Raw genomic sequence first — 21757 nt, 5'->3', positions numbered from 1 at the left:
AATTTGGAATGGAGAAAACGTTCTTCTCACATTATTCACATTCCGTAGGTGAGATTTATCGGTTTATTGATTTTACTCCTACCATTACCTTTCCTCATATATGAGTACATTGTGTATTTATGAAACAAAGAATTGCTCATACTGTAGTTGTCAATTTAGCCTCAGCAAAGAGCAGAATAACACCACCATTATCTCTCATAAAGAGCACATTTAGCACCTGCCTAATAAAGACCCCCCCTGCCCTCTCTACACACACACACACACACACACACACACGCCACACACGCACGCACGCACGCACGCACACACACACACACACACACACACACACACACACACGCACACACACGCACACACACACACACGCACACACACGCACACGCACGCACGCACGCACGCACACGCACGCACACACACACACACACACACACACACACACACACACACACACTGTATGTGGGAATCCAGGTGATTTGTGCTCATGACCTAGTCACATGACCAGGAAGTAGTTAGGAAGTGATACAAATTGAGTTGGGTCTGTCTGCTGCACACATGATGGTGATATGATCTCCCTGAAAGAGAACTCATGGTAGGCCTTATGTAGCACTGACTAGCCTTGTTTAATGCTATGTTTTGTTTGTTGTATGGCTAATGCTACTGTCGACCTTTGTTTAGTTTAGGCTATTGTTTGTTTATGCCCATGGATGTTTGCCATGCTTATAGCACTTTACATTTCTGTCGAACATCATCTTAAATACTGTAATTAAGTACTTATTTTATTCAAATGTATTGTATTTCTACGTTTCAGTTTACAAATGAAGTGACCTCCAACAAACTGCTGTGGCTAGAGACCTGGAGATACTGGTAAAACAGTATACTATGTGTTTTATCTTTTATGTGTCCCCTTGTGTATTTTTAATACATTTATATATTATTGTCTTTTTTTTGTAGCTGTGGTGCTGGATTCTCCGCACCTTGCATCGTTGTGCTGCAGGACTTTGTGTGTCACTGCAGTGGAAAGCAAGGTAGGTTTATGTTATGTTCTTTTTAATGATGATTTCATTTGAATACAGTGTGCATTATGTTGTCATTTTATTGGGGCTGGCAACTAATGTGCTGAGTTCTGACTGATAATTAAACTCTGAGGCCTCTAGTTTGAGAGTGATAATATTAAAGGTAGGATAAGTGATATTTTTTGTTAAAAGGTTAAAGCACTATTCTGATAGTAATCATTGCTATAGACTATAGACTCAGAGTGTTTGTTCACTCAGTAACAGGAGTCTCCCTGTCTCTCCAGCTCTTTGATTAACAGAAAATAGAGGTTGATGACAAAATGTCAGCCAATCAGGAGAGAGTACACATTTATCAGCTTAATTTTTTAAAGTGTTCCAGTTCCAATTTTTCACTTGTTTAATCTGTATCCTGTTTGAGGTCTCTATTCCGATTGGATAAAATTGGTATCCTGACCTGAAAATGCATTTTCTGTTTAATAAAGAGCTGGAGAGACACTTATTTTAACCAAAGAAAATCACTTACCCTACCTTAATGTTTCAGTGCAGTTGATCGATTCAGAAGTTTGACACGGCAGTGGAATCGGTACAGCTAACAGACTAAAAAGATGGGCCAACAACCCACCACAAGAACACTGGCTTTTGCTGCATTTAATATTGACTTTTTTTTTGGGGGGGGGGGTCTGTGCACCCTATCCAGTTAATGTGGTTCTCCAAATAATGGAGAAAAACAGTGTAATATTTGTTGTCCAAGGCTGTCATTAGTCAAACTTTTCCCCACTGCCAGTGGAAGATTGTTTAGGTCATTGGTTCTCAAAGTGGGGTACGAGGAACCCCAGTGGTCCTTGAGAGGATTCCAGGGGGTCCCCAGTTAAATTGATTAATATCATCAAAATCAGTTCAACCACTCAAACATAGCCGATCTGCAAGCTCATGCGTCCCATCGCGTTGAGAGCTTCTAAACGTTTAAAAGTTTTACGCAAATCTTCTCTCGGGGCACCTGGTGCAAACTATTTAGATGGGGGTCCGTGGCCAAATACATATAAATTTGGGGGTCCTTGACGTGAAAACCATTGGTTTAGGTTTCCAGGACTAGGGAATCCCAGCACTGACAAGATGTTTTGTCAGTGTTTGTCTGTTTACTGCCCTCAAAGTAGAGGCCTGACAGACAGTAAAAATTGACCATTTGCGGGTCTATTGCAAAGACATATTCCTTTATCTTTTTGTACTGTCAATCAAGCCCAACGCTCTTACACTAATACTGATTGTGATTCTGAAGTAGCAATGCAGATAACATTTCATTAATCTAAATGATTCTAGCTGGAACCTGCCCTGTCATATATGCATGATAAACTTGGAGCCCGGAAGGAGAATATGCCCTGTGGAAATACTGGAAATGTAGGCTTGGTCACTTTCATTATAATAGACAACAGAAAAGATTTGGTTTGTGCTGCAGTCACCAGGCAACAAAAGCAGCGCTTGCTGGCCCTCCAGCTCAATTATTAGAAACGGCAACGATGGAGGGAAGAGGTTCAATTTAACCTTCACATGCCCTTGTTTTATTGTCAGTACATTCCCAGATCCTGTTCAAGCAATGCTGATGTAATGTTCTCTTATTTTAGTATATTTGCCTCAGTTAGTCCTGTCCATTATTGGTCCATTTTAATTATCAAAATGTGACTTGTGTGTTCAAACTAATCTGTCTTTTGCTATAGCACATTGCTGGGTGAAATGCCACGTGAAATGCTGTATGTGTATTCCTTTAACTGGCATGCAGCCCAGCTGATGAGTCATTTCAAATGTTAGTGAATAGTACTTGCTCTTATTGTAATAAGATATCCTGAAATCTTGCATGCAAGCAATTTTGTTACGTTTTGGTCCAGACGTTCTGGTCCCCAGGATTGGTTGAGAATAATTCTAAAAAGAAGATTGGTTCCCTTCCCCCCTGCTCTAAATTAGGAAGAATGAACTTGGTGACCACATTGGTAAATTGCAACAGGAGTTTAGGATTATGAGTTGTGAGGACGAGGGCTGTTTTTCAGCCACAGCTCATTCTGCATGCATGCCAACTGGAACACTGGGCTTGCTGCCCTTCCCTGCTGCACAGAGAGGGAATCCCAAATTCCTGTCGTAAAAGCACAGGAAGCGGTGACCTCTTTTGAAAGGCTATGAATCATCCTGTTATCTCCCACTCCTCAGCAGTAGGGACTCTCATTTAAACATGTCACTGTCAAGTCAGGGCTCAGTGAATTAAGTGAGAATGCGACCATTTTCACATGGCAAGGACATTCTCGCAGTTGAATTGAGGAATCAAATGTCTATCACTATAGATAACACAAACATTGTAATGCACATGATGTAGGAGAGACTAGCTGATGTCAGAGAAGATGGAATGATGGAGAGGGAGTAATTCAATAATGCTCTTTCCACACTGCAATACCAGACTAGAGTAACGAAGCAGGGACAGTCATTAGCATGCCCCAAGTGTGTCGAGGCAAATTACCTCTTGGCCTTGCAACTCAGACTCGAGACAACCAGCCCTTCAAGTCATCCCGGACGATTCTCTGTAATTGACAGAGAAAACCAAGTTCACTATCTTCAAATCATGTCAGCCATGGGTCCTTATTTCTTCATAAATTACATTAAATTAAACTAGTGAAATTCAATTAGACTTGGAAAGGTTATTGGAAGTAAAATCAACAAACCTTGCTTTTTGGTCAGGGTAATGATTTAATTTCATTATTTGGAGATTGTAATTATTATGTCAAGTTGGAACTAAATGAGAGTCTCAAGAAGGACTTTGACTATTTACCTGCAATTATCTTTTATTTTCTTAGCTTATTCTATTGATTCCTTTTTTGATTTATTGAATAATCGAGAAGCACTTTTTTTGCATCTAATGTTTTAAATTCACTATATGTAAACTAATCGGCAGTGGCTCAGTAGGTAGATCGGCCGCTTAGGAAACAAAGTGCCGAAGTGTCCTTGAGCAAGACACTGAACCCCTAAATGAGCAGGTTGGTGCCTTGCATGGTTTCCTCTGCCGTCGGTGTGTGACTGGGTGAATGTAATGCACATTGTAAAGCGCTTTGGATAAAGGCGCTATATAAATGAGTCTGATTAACCACTTAAAGGGCAAGACCACTTTGTTAGAGGTTTGGGCTGTGTATTTACCTTGCCATGGTGTAACTCCAAAGGTCGACAAATCAAAAATAATTGCTCCATTGATTAGAAATTGATAATTCAAAATATGCTCCTCATTGACTTACATTGTACGATGAAACAGCTCTCAAAGTCACTCTTAGCACATAAACAAACACAAACAAAGCTGGTTCAGAGAATATAGAACATCACCAAACCCAGTACTGTTTGTTTTTTTAATAAAAATGTCAACTTCCTGTTGATTTTACTATTTGAAGATCCGGATCCGGATCCGCGGATCCAGTCCGGGTTTTCTTCTAAATAAAAATAGCTAAATCAACTGGAAGCTAACATTTTTATAAAAAAAAAAACAGTACTGGGTTTGGTGAGGTTCTATATTGTCTGAATCAACTTTCAGCGTACAATGTAAGTCAATGAGGAGCATAACTTGAATTATCAATTCCTAATCAATGGAGCAATTATTTTTGATTTCTTGTCCACCTTTGGAGTTACATAATGGCAAGGTAACTACACAACCCAAACCTCTACCAAAGTGGTCTTGCCCTTTAAGCCCTACTTCATACTTCGTCGTCCTGTGATATTGTGCAAAAAATACTTAAAATAGCCAATCTACAAGCTCGTAAGGCGTTGTGAGGTTGTTGGATGTTACAGCCCATTTATACTACTGTATTTTTAAAAGAAAGGAAAAAAAAAGAAACGTATTCCCCCTAAATCGATTATTTAATTAAACTCAGTTATTTTTTTATAATCAATTGAATGGATTGTTTCGATTAACTGTTGCACACCTACTGTAGCCTCTGCATAGCTCAGTAGCCTCTGATGTGCAGGAGAATATTTAGACAAACAGTATGTCCTGCTGGATTATAAAATGATTAATTATCAAATCGGTTATTTGAGCATCATGCAATCTGTGTAGCACAATCCCACACTGAAAACCATCTTCATAATGTTTCACATTCTAGCATTAATCCACATTATAGCATTAGTCCCATTAATCAGGCGAATGAGACGTTGCTAACAACGAGGGCATTTGACTGATAAGACATGGATGGAGTCCATGCGACACATTCTTGGCTGTCATTGGTGCGAGAACAGAATGAGTTTTAAAAGGTCAATTCCTTCTCGTACAAATGGCAGTTTTGCCAAATGTTTGTCTTGTACCCTGCAAATCTGGTATATTGCTGTATGACATGATATTTCCACCCTGATGAGTGAAATAATAATTTGTCTCTTGAAGGTTTTACTGTGGCGTAGACATGGGGAGAACCATCCATTGATGGTTGATTGCACCAGCGGGAAAGAATGAATTAGCTTATTATTAGCTTGCTTGACAATAGCACGTAATTGAACTATCAGTATCAGGGCACAAGTCTGTGCTCATATTTGAAAATGTCACCATCAGGCTATTTACAGGCATAAAGGACAATTTTCATACACAAGCAAAAGAAGGACACTGCGAATTAATTGTGCTTTTCACATACTGCATGGAAAAATGCCAAATTGAATTCCTCAGCTTGAATAGGTTTTTAAACTGGCTCTCTGCCAAAGCTACTGTGTAAATCTTGCTTGGGCCAAATTACAACTGCATCCAAGCTGGATTTGATAAGGCTTATGTTGTATAAAGATAGCTAATAATGGCTATTATACAGTATGTGAATTAAGAGCTTCAGGGTTAAGACTAAAGAGGATAATCACTATAAAATCTAAAATACTACCAAGGTCTGTGGACTTTTAAAAGGATAGAAGGTCAGCTGGCCTTTGGGCTGTTAATGAGTGTGACATTTCTAAATGACTTGTAAAGTACAGTACACCTCTGCCAGCTTTGGAAGGGGAGAAGGGATGCCTGGTGGTCCAGATTAGGTCATTCATCTTTGTCTCAGAATCTCCATTGTGTTCTTTAGAGAAGAGTGGTGGAATTGCAGCAATCTGAGGGATTCATGTACAGCATAGCGTGGTAGACAATTTAACAGTGTGCTATACTATAAGGTATGGTAAAAATAATGGCAACAGAACCATAAAAGCTTCCCACAGTGGAATGCTTTATAAATTTGTCCCTCTCATCTCCTTCAGTGTGAGGTCAATGCTTAGAAGTGAAATTGAATCTCATTGTGCATCTTTGTGGCTGTATAACGTCTGAGCTATTTCAGGTTCCCGGCCTCAAATGCTCCATTTGGATCGTAGCTGTTATAGAGAATACATACGCAATGGACTGTCATCGTTATCGCCCAAGCGCACATCATTACCAGTTGAAAAGAAATGTAACAAGGAATGCAGGTGATCCCTGAATTCTATGAAAACTAAACCATGGTGCCGACTGAAATTAAGATACAATAGAACCCTTCTGTGTGAATTGAATTATATTCTCATTCCCTGTGTTTGGATCCTATATATGCCATCTGCATGACTGCATGTAACACGCCTACTGAATAAATTGTCTTTGACTAAATATCCCACTGGTAATTGGGGCTATATACTGAATTGCTATTAGAATTGCTTTTGGAGACATAATGGGGGTATGTACAGTAATATCAGGATACTGGTAATTTATTTTCCCTTAATCAGAGAAAGACCACATTCAGAGAAATAATGTGGCCTTTTCCTGAAAGTCAGCTAAAATAGAAGATCTGTAAGCTCACAACCACTGTGTTGCAAAGCGAGTCGTTGTGAGCTTGATCGCCTATTTCCAGCAATGATATTTGATAGACCCCTGGGTCACCTAAGTATGTAGGGTTTAAGTGGTTCATGTTGCTGTTCAGTCACATTATTTAAGGTTCAACCATAAAAATGATTAACTTAGCCGATAACTAGCGAAGATCTCCACCAGGCCGGGTGGTCTACCAAGGGCTAAGTCAGTGGTGGGGTGCAGCCGCCAGGACACGAGGAAGCTGCGGGTGCCACTCCGTCAGTGAAAACAAGTGCACCTTTTTCAATCTGACTGGTTTTCCTATCATACTGTGACATATGTATATATACTAGAGTTTCGGGGGGCTACGCCCCCCTCAACCCCAGCCGCGCACGGGGCCCAGCGTAAATCAGCGGGGCCCAGCCGAAATCGCCGGAGTAAAACTGTCCAAAAGAAAAAAAAAAGAAAAAAAAATTGGGGGAAAAATGTTAATATTAATTTTTTACTTGGTGGTCCGCGGACCCCCTGTGAGTGTTGGGACCCCCCCCTGGAACATGGCGGCCCCCTTCGGCGGTTGTGTGTATCGCGACGCATTGAGAGCTTGTAGATCGGCTATGTTCAATCGATTGCAACCTTTATTGTGAAGGAACGACCGGAAGTGCTAAGCTATTCAATTCCGTGTGACATAACACTCTGAATCCGTCGGGCGGCCCGGCGATCTTGGTGAGCATGCGCAGTGCTGATGCAACTTACATACAGACAGACAAACATTCTGGCGCATGACTGCGCATGACTATAGATTCTAATTGTAAGGTAGATACTGATTGCCTGCTTTATACTGCACCTGCAGCCTATTTTGATTGATTGCATACTTTATTAGTCAGAAATGTAAACCGCACGTGTTACAGTAAGACATTGAGGCTAAAAGAATAACACAAAAAAGTAATGGGGACTTGTTTCCATTGTGGTCCTATGTAATTAGGGTGGAAGTGACCATGCAGATACCTTTTTACACTAATTCAAGCCCGGTCCCCTCTGCGTGCAGCCTACTAGATCAGAGCCAAGCAGTTGTCCAATTCTCTCCCAACTTTTCCATCTTCGTCTTAGGCACGATGTACAATTTATATTAAACTCTATTATTTGGCAATAAGCACCGAAAGTGGTCTGACGTCATTTATGTCACCATTTTAGCCCCTCCCCTTTTCACTGGACACAGACAGAGAGACGAGTGATGACCCTGTGTGTGTGTGTGTGTGTGTGTGTGTGTGTGTGTGTGTGTGTGTGTGTGTGTGTGTGTGTGTGTGTGTGTGTGTGTGTGTGTGTGTGTGTGTGTGTGTGTGTGTGTGTGTGTGTGTGTGTGTGTGTGTGTGTGTGTGTGTGCGTGCGCGCGTCGATATATAATGACATGACGGGGTACAGTGCGGAAAATTTACACTTCACCGGCGTGTTTTAGCGCTCCTTCAGCAGCCACTGCTTCTAAATCTCGGCACTTTTCTGCTATAGTTGAGTCTTCTTTCACTTTCTCCCCCTCTTTTGGTTCCCCCCCAAGGCTGGTGCCCTGTGCACTGCATTTAAGGCCCAATATTTCCACACATCTTCCTAAATTAAAATATAATAATGCAGCTACGGCCAAAGATGGACTGTTCTGTCTAACCTCAATGTGTCATCATGCCATCAGCCACTAACAAATCAGTCAGCATATATGGCCATAAACGGGACAATGACTGACACACACAGAGATCTCCATGTATGCCCATGAAAGGGACAAGGAATGACAGATAGACATCTCCATATATGGCCATATCAGTTGGATCACCGGTGCATCGTAGCTGTGAGGTGGATGTGAGGTGGACGCTAGATGTGCGGGCTGCGAAGCAGCCCCAACTTCTAGTTGAAGCAGCAGAAAAGGCCCCCTCCCTGGAAAAGGGCCACGAATAAGGTGAATGGCGGCCCCTCAACATGAGATTCAAATTTGGGGATGATTGCGTTCAAGATATATGCAGTTTTTGTAAGAAATAGTCACCGCCCACAATTTTGTAATACAGATATGGTATATGAAAACCTTTTTTTACGGTCATTGTCACATTATGGAGGAGAGCATTTGTGCCTAATTTGGTGAAAAATAGATGTTTCTGCAATAAAGATTTGTAGCATTTGTGGTGCCCCCTATGGGTGGAGGTGAAATTGGTTTTGGCTCTGCTTCGTTTGACTTTGGATCAGTTCATGATTTGTGGCAAAACGGGCCCCGCCCACAAACCTTTGAAGTCAATCATAGCCAATCAGAATGGAATATGAAAAATCTAAACGATACATCTTGATCGCACAACTCCAGAGATAATGGCCCCGATTCACTAAGCTGGTCGTAAATAAAGTGTAAATAAAGTTACTAAAGGAGGGTGTATCTTCTGTAAGCTAAAACGTGCAGTTCAAAAAGGGGTGTGTAAATCCCTCAAATGTGCGGATCACAGGTGTATGAGGGATTTACACACCCCTTTGTGAATTGCACAAGGCTGATGTGCTAGCAGCTAGTTGCAACGGAAGCGACATCGTCTGCATGCAGGAGACCCACCTGGGTCAGACGAGCAACAGGCCAATACTACCAGGGATGAAACTGGTAGCTGAGATCAGTCACCCCAAGTACGGATCAGCCATGTTTGTGAAGCCCCTGCTGGACGTCAGGGACATTCACGTTAACAGCTCAGACACCAACATAGAGACTGTTACGATATGCCTGCCAGAGATCTCTATTACCTCGCTGTATAAACCACCTGCCAGCCCTTTCGAATGGCCTGAACTACCACCTAAATGCAGGAAGAAACATGCCGTGGTGATTGGGTATTTTAATTCCCATCACACAATGTGGGGATATGACTCAACCAACAGCGATGGCGAACTAGTCGAAAGCTAGATGGAAAACACAGGCCTGCAGCTGGAGCTTATTCACAACTCTAAACTCCCCAAGTCTTTCAACAGCTGTCGCTGGAGAAGAGGCTACAACCTTGACCCGTGTTTCGTCAGCCAGAGACTAGCACATCTGTCTGAGAAAACGGTGCTGAAACTGCTCCCCAAGTCACAACATCGACCAATCTCAGTCACGATCAAACCTGCCATAATAAAGTCGGAAGTCCCCTTTCGACGTCGTTTCAACCTCATGAAGGCTAAATGGGATGAGAACACATCGCAGGCCTCACAGAAGAGTCATCACACCTGCTGGAGTGCTATGAAACGGAGTTCCAAAAGGACCCTTTCTCAGACAACACTAGTGAACTAAGTGATGCACTCATGGAATCCCTAGGGAAGGAGAGGCGGAAAGCCTGGCAAGACCTCGTAGAAAACATCAACATGACTCAGAACAGCAAAAAAGCCTGGTCTACTATCCGGAAACTTAACGGTGATAAGATCACTCCACCTGCTGTATCCGAAGTAACACCAAACCAGGTTGGGAGCAAATTGGTGGCCAACGGGACACGAGCAGAAAGGCGCAGGGCCAAAGGTCAAAACCAAAAAAAAAAAAAATCTCACCATCATCCCGGGCAGTCAGCAGAACATGTCTATACTAACCAAGCCCTTCACATCTGAGGAGTTAGAAGCAGGATTAAGCACCATGAAGCTGGGCAAAGCTGCAGGACCTGATGACATACTGACCGAGATGAGCACTCACCTTGGCCCAGTTGCCAAACAATGGCTTAAGGACATGTTCAACACCTGCCTCCAAACCCAGCGTATACCAACGATCTGGAGGAAAGCCATCATCATTGCTCTCTTAAAACCTGAGAAAGACCCTAACCTCCCCAAAAGCTACCGGCCCATCTCCCTACTCTGTATCACCTATAAGCTGTTTGAGAGACTACTCCTTAGCAGACTATCCCCCCAGATAGACGCTGAGCTAATCAAGGACCAAGCTGGGTTTAGACCCGGAAAATCATGCACAAGCCAACTGCTAAACCTCACCCAATACATCGAGGACGGCTACCAGAAGAAGCTGATAACAGGTGTTGCCTTTGTAGACCTGTCGGCAGCTTACGACACCGTCCAACACAGGCTGCTGATCAAAAAACTCTTCGACATGACAGCGGATGCCAAACTGTGCAACGTATTACGATTTCTTCTGAGCAAACGGATGTTCTACTGTATGTCACACTCAACAATAAAAAAAAGCAGATGGTTCCACCAGAACAACGGGCTGCCGCAGGGCAGCGTCTTGCCACCTCTACTCTTCAATGTCTACACGAACGACCAGCCCCTACCAGAAGGATGCAGCAGGTTTATCTATGCAGACGACCTAGCTATGACAACGCAGCAGCATACCTTCCCAGAAGTTGAGTCAACCCTGGAACGAGGACTCTCAGATATGTCCGCATACTATCTTGAAAACCACCTGCGTCCAAACCCAGGGAAGACCCAAATCTGCAGCTTCCACCTTAAAAACAGGGAAGCGAAACGGGAGCTCAACGTAACCTGGGATGGAATGAGGCTCGAAAACCACCTGCACCCAGTCTACCTGGGAGTAACAACTGACCGTACCCTCAGCTACAAGGAGCACATTCAGAAGACGAGAGCTAAAGTGTCCACAAGGAACAAGCTTCTGCGTCAACTCACCAACTCAAAGTGGGGAGCTCACCCAAGTACGCTGCGTACAACGGCACTAGCCCTGTGCTTTTCCAGTGCCGAATACGCTTGCCCAGCATGGTACAAATCAAGCCACGCTTGCAAAATAGACCCTATCCTCAACGAGACCTGCAGGATAGTTACTGGGTGCATCAAAACAACCCCCATACCCTGCCTTTATGCCCTCTCTGGCATCGCTCCCCCTGGCATCCGCAGAGCCGTCATCGCTAAAGCCGAGCGCACAAAGTAGGCCAATGACAACCGGCACTTACTCTATGAACACACTGCCCCCCAGAAACGGCTCAAGTCCAGGAGCAGCTTCCTGGATGCCACAGCAGAACTGGAGACCACACCACCTGCTGCCAGGATTACTGAGTGGCACAACCAATGGAACAACCTGGGCAGCCAGACAACCCAGTGGACAGAGAGAGGCATCACCCCAGATGAATGTCTCGCTACTGGCCACGACCAACCTTCGACTGTCTGGAAAGCCCTGAACCATCTGCGGGTCGGCGAAGGACGCTGCAAGGCTTCCATGAAGAAATGGACATTAACATCTTCTGATGCATGTGTGTGCGGTGAACCACAAACCATGGACCACATCATGAGCTGTAGCTACGCTCCACAATGTACTTGACCTGGCCGAACCAAATGCCGCTGCACTAGCCTGCGCCAACCACTGGAAAGACGTGATATAGAAGATGGCCGGACACGAAGAAGAAGAAGAAGAAGGTGTATGTCATGATGAATCCGAACGGCTGCCAGCTGGTCGTAAAATCTCAAGTGCGTTCCCAAGAAATTCATTTGCATTGTTCCACTCCCCTTTTCACACCATAAAAGGCAAAAGGAAATGAAATGTCCAACTTCAACGTCACTGTGCTGAACAGTGTTAGCGAATTTGGGTTTATTTTTCTGTTGCTTGTAAATATTGGTAGTTGCGGGTTGCAGTTTTTTGGGCTTGTTTCTAAAGTGTAGTTGCTTATTTGGGCTTAATATTTTAATTATTTTAAAGGTATTGTAGGCAACATTAAGCCTAAATTTGAAAAATATTTATATATTTTGCATTTTTTCCCCTCTATCAGCCACTATATAATGATGCTGGGGTTTTCCTGCATTGAAACACAGTCCTCTTTCTGAAATCCGTATTTTCCCTATTGTTTATGTTTGTCCGGGACGTAAATTAACGCACGCATGTGCGCATCCGTGCGTGTCCGTGTGACTCTATGGAAGTCTATGGAAGCATCACCCCCTGGTGGCCGGGGAAACGAACTGCACAAACATAAACAATACAGGGAATTTTTTTGCGGTTAAATCTCGGTTAATAATGGAAATTAATAGGGTTTTTTTCGGTTAAAAACGTCTGTGCACGGCGGCAGATAGGCTAATATAATGCATGTTTTACCTATAACTTAAATACAAAGAAATTGTTCGGTTATATTGCGGTTAATAAGGGAAATTATTAGGGTTTTTTTTATGTTCAAATTGTTAAAAAAATATGTTAACATTTTTTTTTATTAAAAAAAAATAGGCTCAAGCTCAGGGGCCCCCCTAGCTCAGGGGCCCCTGGGCCTGGGCCCAGTCGGCCCGTTGGGTAATCCTCCTCTGGCAGTGGCTGAGGGGTAGAGTGGCCGGGTAGAGTGAACTGGAAACCGCAAGGTTCCCAGTTCGATCCCGGGCTGGGGGGTTCCCCCAGAGTTAGTGTCGAAGTGTCCTTGAGCAAGACGCTGAACCCCTAATTGCTCCCGATGAGCAGGTTGGTGCCTTGCATGGTTTCCTCCGCCATCGTTATATGAATGTGTGTGTGAATGGGTGAATGTAATGCACAATCTATGTAAAGCGCTTTGGATAAAAGCGCTATATAAATGCACCATTTACCATTTAGTGGGCGGGATTTATATCTGTGCGCTCGCTTCCCTACTTTGAATCAAAATAGCTGCAGGCATCAGAGCCCTTACTGGTCTGCATCAACGAGTCACAAGAGTGTCCAGCTAGACCGCTTGTCTCTGTACTTTCATCAGTTGTGTTGCTTGTTGCATGCTGGAAAGAGAATGACAAGTGTCAGAGGCAGTGATATTTAAAGGGAGATTCCAATTGCCTGATTGGCTGACTGCAGATTGGCTAGAAGTGCTCAAAGCTGTGAATGACAACAGAGATCTTCCTTATTTGAATTTACGCTTGTTTTTGATGTTTGATCAATAATGCCACTGTCAAGTATTTTTCTCACCCAAAAACATAAAGGGGTTTTATAGCACCTTGAACTTGGCTCTGTCTGTGCCCTCATTAACAATTCCAGGATCTATTAATTATGCCATTATGCCACGCCTGCAGGAACGACCCCTCGTGAATATGCTAATGTGTCACGTCCATGGAAGAACCCCCCTAAAAAAATAAACAAATTCATAAATAAATAATAATAATAATAAACACATCTCGGTCACACATGTATCACTGGCAAAATGCAATATTAGACTAATTACTTCTTATCAGGGCTCAACATTTTGAATACAGCCTGCTTTTTAATGTGGGCTATGTTTATTATAATGAACATTTCTACGTTATTAATTAATTTCAATGTAAATATTGTTACCTAGTTTTGCCATAATGTTACGATGTAGGCAGTGATAGAAATGTTCCGTGCATGTGTTGGTAGAATGCTGTCATACATGTTTTTACATTGGCCTAGAAGGAAAACTCTGCGTGGTTCATTGAGCCGATCTACAAGCTTACAGTGCAAACTATAGCTAAAGTTTTCAAATAATTGTAGTGGAGTAAAAGTACAATATTTGCCTTTGAGATGTAGTGGAGTAGAAGTAAAAGTACAGACAACTGTACTTAGTTACTGTAGTAAATGTACTTAGTTACTTTACACCATTGATTTTCATAATTACACATACCCTTTGTTGAAGGCGTTATTGTTTTTCGAGGCAAATATAACTTCATGCACAGAGGGAATTCATTGGGTAATGTGAACCTGTGGGGTGATGAAGATAAATCCTTGTTTTGGAAGATGCATGCTAAGGGAACCCTTATCCTGAAAAAGGATTGAACTATTATAACAGTGGGACTTCAAAAGTAAAACAACAATGCATGGGGGACTTCTACACAGGCCTGCTGAAGGCATGTCTAGGATGAAAATCCTTTTCTGATTTAGGACCGGCAGTAGAGATGGAAGTTCTGAGAAGGCACTGAGGAATGTGATAATATGATCTCTACAATCACCACTTCAGTGACTTTTAGAAAGCTGCAACTGCAGTAGTTTTGCCCTCAATCTTTTCTCAGCCTCATGTGTTGTTGCAAGGGTGCAATTTAACTTGGCAGAGGAATATATTACTTGTCTTTTGGGAATATTGTTCTACTAGGCTATTTCTTCTGTGTTTCACCATTGATGCCTGAATGAAGTTTAAGCCAACATTATTCATAATTCATAACATTTAGAGTTTGGGTCTATTCTTGCAGCTTGGTTTTAATTACCGAGGGAACTCATTAAACTTTTAGTCCACTCAGATATACAGAAGACAATTTTATTTTGTAAGGCATCTGACACGTGACATCTGGTACCATTCCTGTGCACCGATCAACAGCACATTTTACGTATTTGAAATACCAACAAGACAGGTTTGTGTAATGGCCTTAAACAAAGAATTGTGAAGTTCAAAACCATAATTCACCAAATGAATAAAAAATGTCAAGCATCAGTCAGCAGCTTGCCAGCATACTGTAGCAGGTGCCTCCAGTTTGCTTATAATCACTTGAAAGCAGGCGTATAACTAGAACTACATACACTTCGAGGCACTAAAAGTAAGCACTAGATTGTGTGAACGTGTCTGCTCCTTCCATGCAAAATCACAACAAACCTATAAGCACATGCACACCGAGCAGACAGCATCACAATGTCCAAGTACAACAAAGTATAGTATCTGACTGGAGGCTAATGGCCACTAATTGCATTCACGGTAAAGAATAGCCTTTGGGTCTATAGTCTGCTAATAGGACTCAGTGCTCCAGGTTTGTCCTTTGAATTATGCCATATTATTGTAATCACTTTGAATTTCTTTGTACTGTTGATTCTAACAAAGCTGGTGTCATAATTTCTTCTTCCACATCGGCCTAAATGCAAAAAGCTCATTACCGTGCATGTTGATTATGTATACACAGAATCCATTTCATTATAATAACTGGTAAATTATTAACAATATAAGCTTCAATGAGTGAGATTATAAATATTCATTATCTATTCACATGTGCTAAGAAAGACCCATGTGAAAAGTAAACTGACAGAGAGAATTAGATAAATCTGAACTGTCATTTAGAATTTGCCTGTCTGTGAGACTGCAATACAATACATAGAAACCGTGTATAGGGTCCTAGACCTGTCTATTGTGCTGAACTTTTATCTGGAAAATACCATGATTAACCTCAACTGTGAAGCAAACCTTTGCCTTGTATGTTTTCAATACCACATCATCCACAAAATCTGCTATGGGCACACAACCAATGGAAGAATTATGAATGAAGTGAAGACCGTTAGCCCTCTGCACACACAGGATAGACCCTGTAAGCTTGGGTGAGTGAATCAGGCTATTCCTCTATTTCTATAAGCCTTGTTGCAGTGACCTGCTCCTAGATACCGCTCAGGATAAGCGCCAGCTCATATATCATTACTGCCGTGCATGGGTGGACAGCCATAAGAAATAAAGAATGAAAGTTAGCCCTGGTACATGTTATGCAGGTCATTACCCCCCCGGCGGTGGAACCACAAACCATCCAGCTGCTTTGTTTCCTGCTTCCAATGTGGAAAGCGAAGCAATCATCAGCTCTGGAGCTGCAGCAGCATGCCCTCAGGGGTGTGTGACGATATGACAGAAGCCTCAAAGACCTCAAAGAGAGACTGCTTTATTAGGGATGTTGTTGGGGGATCTATCAAGTTTTTCCATGGGCTCTAATTTGAAATTTAAGAAGCTGTTTGTGTGACTTACACTGTATCATGTGACAGAAACACAGTTTTATCGTTAGCAGTGAAATATTGTCTGAATTGACCATGGAAGGATTTGTAATATCATTTCATTTAAACAGTAGTACGTAATTTATTTTCTCAATTTTTTTATCAATTAAATTGGTACTATTTACGCACAGTATATACCGTTAGACTGTCTTATAGTTTGTCAAGCCGTTACAGCAACTTCTTAATGACATGAGGAGACACCACAGTAAACGTATGATGATTGACTACTGAAATTCCAGATCAGCTGAATGCAAAAAAAAGCTTTTAAAACAGCTAACAGTAGCCTATTCTCACAGCAGCCATTTTGCATTCTCTGGGGGTGGGAAACCTAACACATGGTAACAGCAAAATTGCAGCTATGTTAATATGGTGATTGAAGTTCGCACACTGTAGTATGGAGCCACGGGCTTTTTTTTTGCATCTGAGTAGCCTACTGCTGTGCCCAACATCTGGATGTGCATGTCTTTCCTCCATATTGGAGTTCCCACTGACTCAATGAGAACCCTTATCTCATAGCAGGTGAATCAGTTGGAAGGAAAATAATGCATGCTGGTACCTACAACAGAGCGTCTACTGGGATTCATTTTACAATAAGTTGCAGGATACAGTTGACATTTGTAATGTTGAGCATTATGACACCTCAGAAAGCTGAAAAAAAGAACGTCTGACCTGAAAGTCAAACATGGATCTTTTCGTAGTGTAAAAATAAAGTCTGCACACTTTTGTTTGTATCTTCCTGTTCCCTCTGATGGTTCTATTTGTTATAACAGTTCCAAAATGCAAGGCCTTGTATATATACAAAATGAAGAATTATGGTTTGTGAATTTGGAATGGAGAAAATGGTCTTCTTACATTATTCACATTCCGTAAGTGAGATTTATCGGTTTATTGATTTTACTCCTACCATTACCTTTCCTCATATAGGAGTACATTGTATTTATGAAACAAAGAATTGCTCATAGAGGTAGTCAATTTAGCTTCAGCAAAGAACAGAATAACACCACCATTATCTCTCATAAAGAGCACATTTAGCACCTGCCTAATAAAGACCCCCCCCTGCCCCCTCTCTTACACACGCGCACGCACACAAACAAACAAACTGACTTATTCTCTGAGCACACATCTTCCAGCAGCTTAATCGTGTGTGTGTGTGTGTGTGTGTGTGTGTGTGTGTGTGTGTGTGTGTGTGTGTGTGTGTGTGTGTGTGTGTGTGTGTGTGTGTGTGTGTGTGTGTGTGTGTGTGTGTGTGTGTGTGTGTGTGTGTGTGTGTGTGTGTGTGTGTGTGTGTGTGTATGCTAATATACTGTAGAGATAAATCATGGCACCTTGTCTTTTTCACTGCACTGTGATTTACCTCACAGAATGGTAGTTGGAGACAAGGTTTTCCCATTGTCTGATAAGAGCCCATGGCTGCACATCGTTGGGTGCCATCAGTGCATTTTCCACACTGTAAGAACTCCCAGAAAAGATCAGATAAGGCCTGTGGGGTGTTTTTCTATTCTGAGTTGTTTGAATGCTTTGTTTACGAAATCGCCTGGGCATCAGCTCTGAAGAATTCCTCTACAGATGTTATTAGCACTGCATTACAAACACATTAATGAATGTTCATTTGCATTTTGCTAAGTTATTTATAATTTACCACACCATAACCATTGATGGAATTCTTAGTATTAATAGAACTCAGAGTAAAAATGGGCCCAACTTTACTGTTGCATAAAACACTCCCACCTCTGTGACCAAAAAATAAATATAAAAAAATCAAATCATCATTTTCTGATCATCTGCAGAGATGCTTGATCTTAGATTACATTTGTTTTGTTCATAATAATTGGTCACATAAAATCAACATTTTCCATTGCAAGGACATTATTCTTCATTTCTCAATACTTCAAACAAACAAGCCATTTTCAAAATTAATTGTCAGTGCTTGTGCATATATCCTTGGCAGATAAATACCTATTTTTTTCATTTTTTTTATTTTAACCAAATAAAATCACTTACCCTACCTTTTAATTTAATTCCATTCACATCAATAAATTCAGCCTAATTAAGGCACAATCTGGTCAGAATTCTGTGCATGACTATCCTCTCATGCCACAATCCTCTGTACAATACTAATGTACTATTATTATACAAATGAAATTATTTCCATCGTGAAAGATTAATGATACGGTAACATTTTTAGAAGCCTAGAATTGCATATACCAATTAATGAATGACACTCAATTTTCTTATAGCTCTGTCACTTCGCTGTATAGATAAAACAGTAACACCTTGCTAACAGAAAGGCAAAGATAATTGGTTTGTGTTTTGCATGGGATGATAATTAATGCACAATGTAATAGAAGAAGGAGCAAAGTAAAGGAATGAAATTTGTAAATAGAAAGTTTTGTTTTTATTGTTGATGCTCGGTGTTGTGCTAAATGAAATTGGGATTTTCAGGCCTCTGGTCTTTTTGACTAAGAAATAACTATCCCTTTCCCTCTGTCGATTGATATCTTCATTTATAACTTATCAAAGAATTAGATCACTGAGACACACATTTTGACTCGCTGAAAACAGGATATAAGAAAAAAATGATATGGCTTCATTAGTTTTTTATCCTTTGTACCGAGGGAAGCATCAGGAAATTACTGTACTATTTCTGACACGGCAGGCACTGCCTGGTAAACATGATAACACGAGTATCTCAAGTACTTCTGTTGAGATTTAGCATTTCTTGCACATGGAGTTTGACCCTCCAGATTTAGTGATTCAGAAAGCCTGTTTAAGGAGGCCCTGCTGCAGCTCTGATGAAACCAGAGATGGGGGAGTTTGGGGGGGAGGGATACCGGAAGATTCTTTGATCTCCCCCTCCTTCAATGAGCGCTGGCATAAATCGCCGCATCCACTATCAGCAGTGAAAATCAAATGAGATCTACAAAGCATGGGCCTGGATTGGCTGGTGTGCTGTTGCTGTTGGCAGAGGCCACAGTGATATCATTAACATCAGTGTAGCACTAAGAGGCAGATAAGGTTGGCAGACTGATACGCTGTAGAGACGTGATAGCTGATTGTTTCCTGCATGTATTTTTTTTCCCTTTAGTCTTTTTCCAACAATGTAATCATTGCGTGTGTGTGTGTGTGTGTGTGTGTGTGTGTGTGTGTGTGTGTGTGTGTGTGTGTGTGTGTGTGTGTGTGTGTGTGTGTGTGTGTGTGTGTGTGTGTGTGTGTGTGTGTGTGTGTGTGTGTGTGTGTGTGTGTGTGTGTGTGTGTGTGTGTGTGTGTGTGTGTGTCAGGTAGTTTGGTTTTCTAATTGTATGTGATTACCCAACAAACAAGCCCTGTATCATTATCGGCCACCAAGTCTAATTACATTACAATCACTGACGAAAACATAATAGAGGATATGCGCATGCTTAAAGTGAATGGCACATCGAGTGGCAAATCGAGTGGCAAAGCAACATGCAAAATGAGTTTAACATTGTTTAATGCAATCAGATATGACTTTTCTGTTTGGATGCATGGGCTGTCAAGGCCAGAAAGTATTTTTTTGACACTCAGTAGGCATTCCTGCCTAACTTCCGGGTTTGATGATGATGTCACACGCATATCCTCTATATGGCACTGGCATTACACACGCACACACGCGCGCGCACACACACACACACACACAGAGCATGGCACGGCACGGATGCACACACACAAACATCATCATACTGTATACTGTATCTCTAGACAGCCACTGCGTCATCAGATTCAGCACAGTTTGTGAGCTCAGACAAATGAAGTAACCCGCTACAGATTCTTAGCAGCGTTGCCTTGTGTTTCCTCCTGTACTCTCTAGCCCTGTGTCAGGTTCTGTTTTTGCTTGCTACCTGTGTATTTGACCTTCGTCTGTCCCTGGACTCTGGATCATTGTCTGCTCCCTTTTTTGGGGTTTGTTTGCCAATTTCAGCCCTTGCCTGCATGGCCACGCTGTGAGCCTTGTCCCTGTTGTTTTGATGCAATGAATTCACTGTATTGAACGTGCTCTGCCTCCGTTCATATGTACCTGGGCCTGTTCCCCTGGCACACATTGTGACAGATCTGAGGGATGACGAATTCTATTCACAGTGAATACAAATTTATAGAATCATGTACAGTTGGTGTTTAATATATATTTTCCCCTGGGGCTGTCTCCACTAGACTAGCGTTGCATGATTCACAGTAAAAAATAAAAATAAAAACAATAATACAAAATCGTATAATTGCTCTTTGCAGTCCCTCGTCTCTGCCTCTGTCTGTATTTCCGCGGGCGGCAATGGCTCATGAGGTAGAGCAGCCACTTGGGAAACGGTTTATAGTTCGATCCCGGGCTCCCCCAGAGTTAGTGTCGAAGTGGAGAAGGAAGGGAAGTCTGCACACTGTTCTTAGCTCCCAGGAGAATTTTGTATTTGTTAGAGCATAACAAAGTTTCGACCCATGTGGGTCTTCATCAGATTCTTAGTGTTGAAGTGTCCTTAAGCAAGAGACTGAACCCCTAATTGCTCCCGATGAGCAGGTTGGTGCCTTGCATGGTTTCCTCCGCCGGCATTGTGTGTGTGTGTGTGTGTGTGTGTGTGTGTGTGTGTGTGTGTGTGTGTGTGTGTGTGTGTGTGTGTGTGTGTGTGTGTGTGTGTGTGTGTGTGTGTGTGTGTGTGTGTGTGTGTGTGTGTGTGTGTGTGTGTGTGTGAATGGGTGAATGTAATGCACATTGTAAAGTGCCTTGGATAAAGGTGCTATAAAAATGCACCATTTACCATTTAACAAGCCATAAAAGCCTTATTTCTTCTGATTGGCCAACTTCCATTTGTGGATATACAATACATTTTTTAATTATAACATTCCAAATCGATTGCAGTTGAATCACATTCTAACAATATGCATTTATCTCCAATCATCTTACTGTAACTCATTATTTATCAGACTTCCCCAGAAATCAATTAACTGCCTACAACTTCTACAAAACACCGCAGCTATGCATGGTTCTTTCAAGAACTCGGAAATATGTGCACATTTCCCCTATTCTTACCTAATTGCACTGGTTACCAGTATGTTCAGAATTGATTTCAAAATCCTAATTGTGGAATAACCTTCCATTGTGAATCAGACAAGCTGTCCTCTCTTAAAACAATTTTTAATACTCATTTTTATAAAGTGAGTTTTTCTTGTCTAGTTTTCTGCTATTATTAAGGGGGAACCTACTGTATTTGTAAGGATTCTTCTTCTCCTTGTTCTCCACTTAAACTATGTGCAGCTCCATAAGTTCCCAAGCAATCACATTTGGCAGGAGAGGGTTCCTATGCCCACCGCACTACTCAGACAAGGCCATTCACCCATGTCGACAAGATG

Source organism: Gymnoscopelus microlampas (genome assembly GCF_963454915.1).
Source record: "Gymnoscopelus microlampas genome assembly, chromosome: 8".
NCBI classification, from domain to species: domain Eukaryota; kingdom Metazoa; phylum Chordata; class Actinopteri; order Myctophiformes; family Myctophidae; genus Gymnoscopelus; species Gymnoscopelus microlampas.
Note: the sequence above shows the minus strand (reverse complement) of the source record.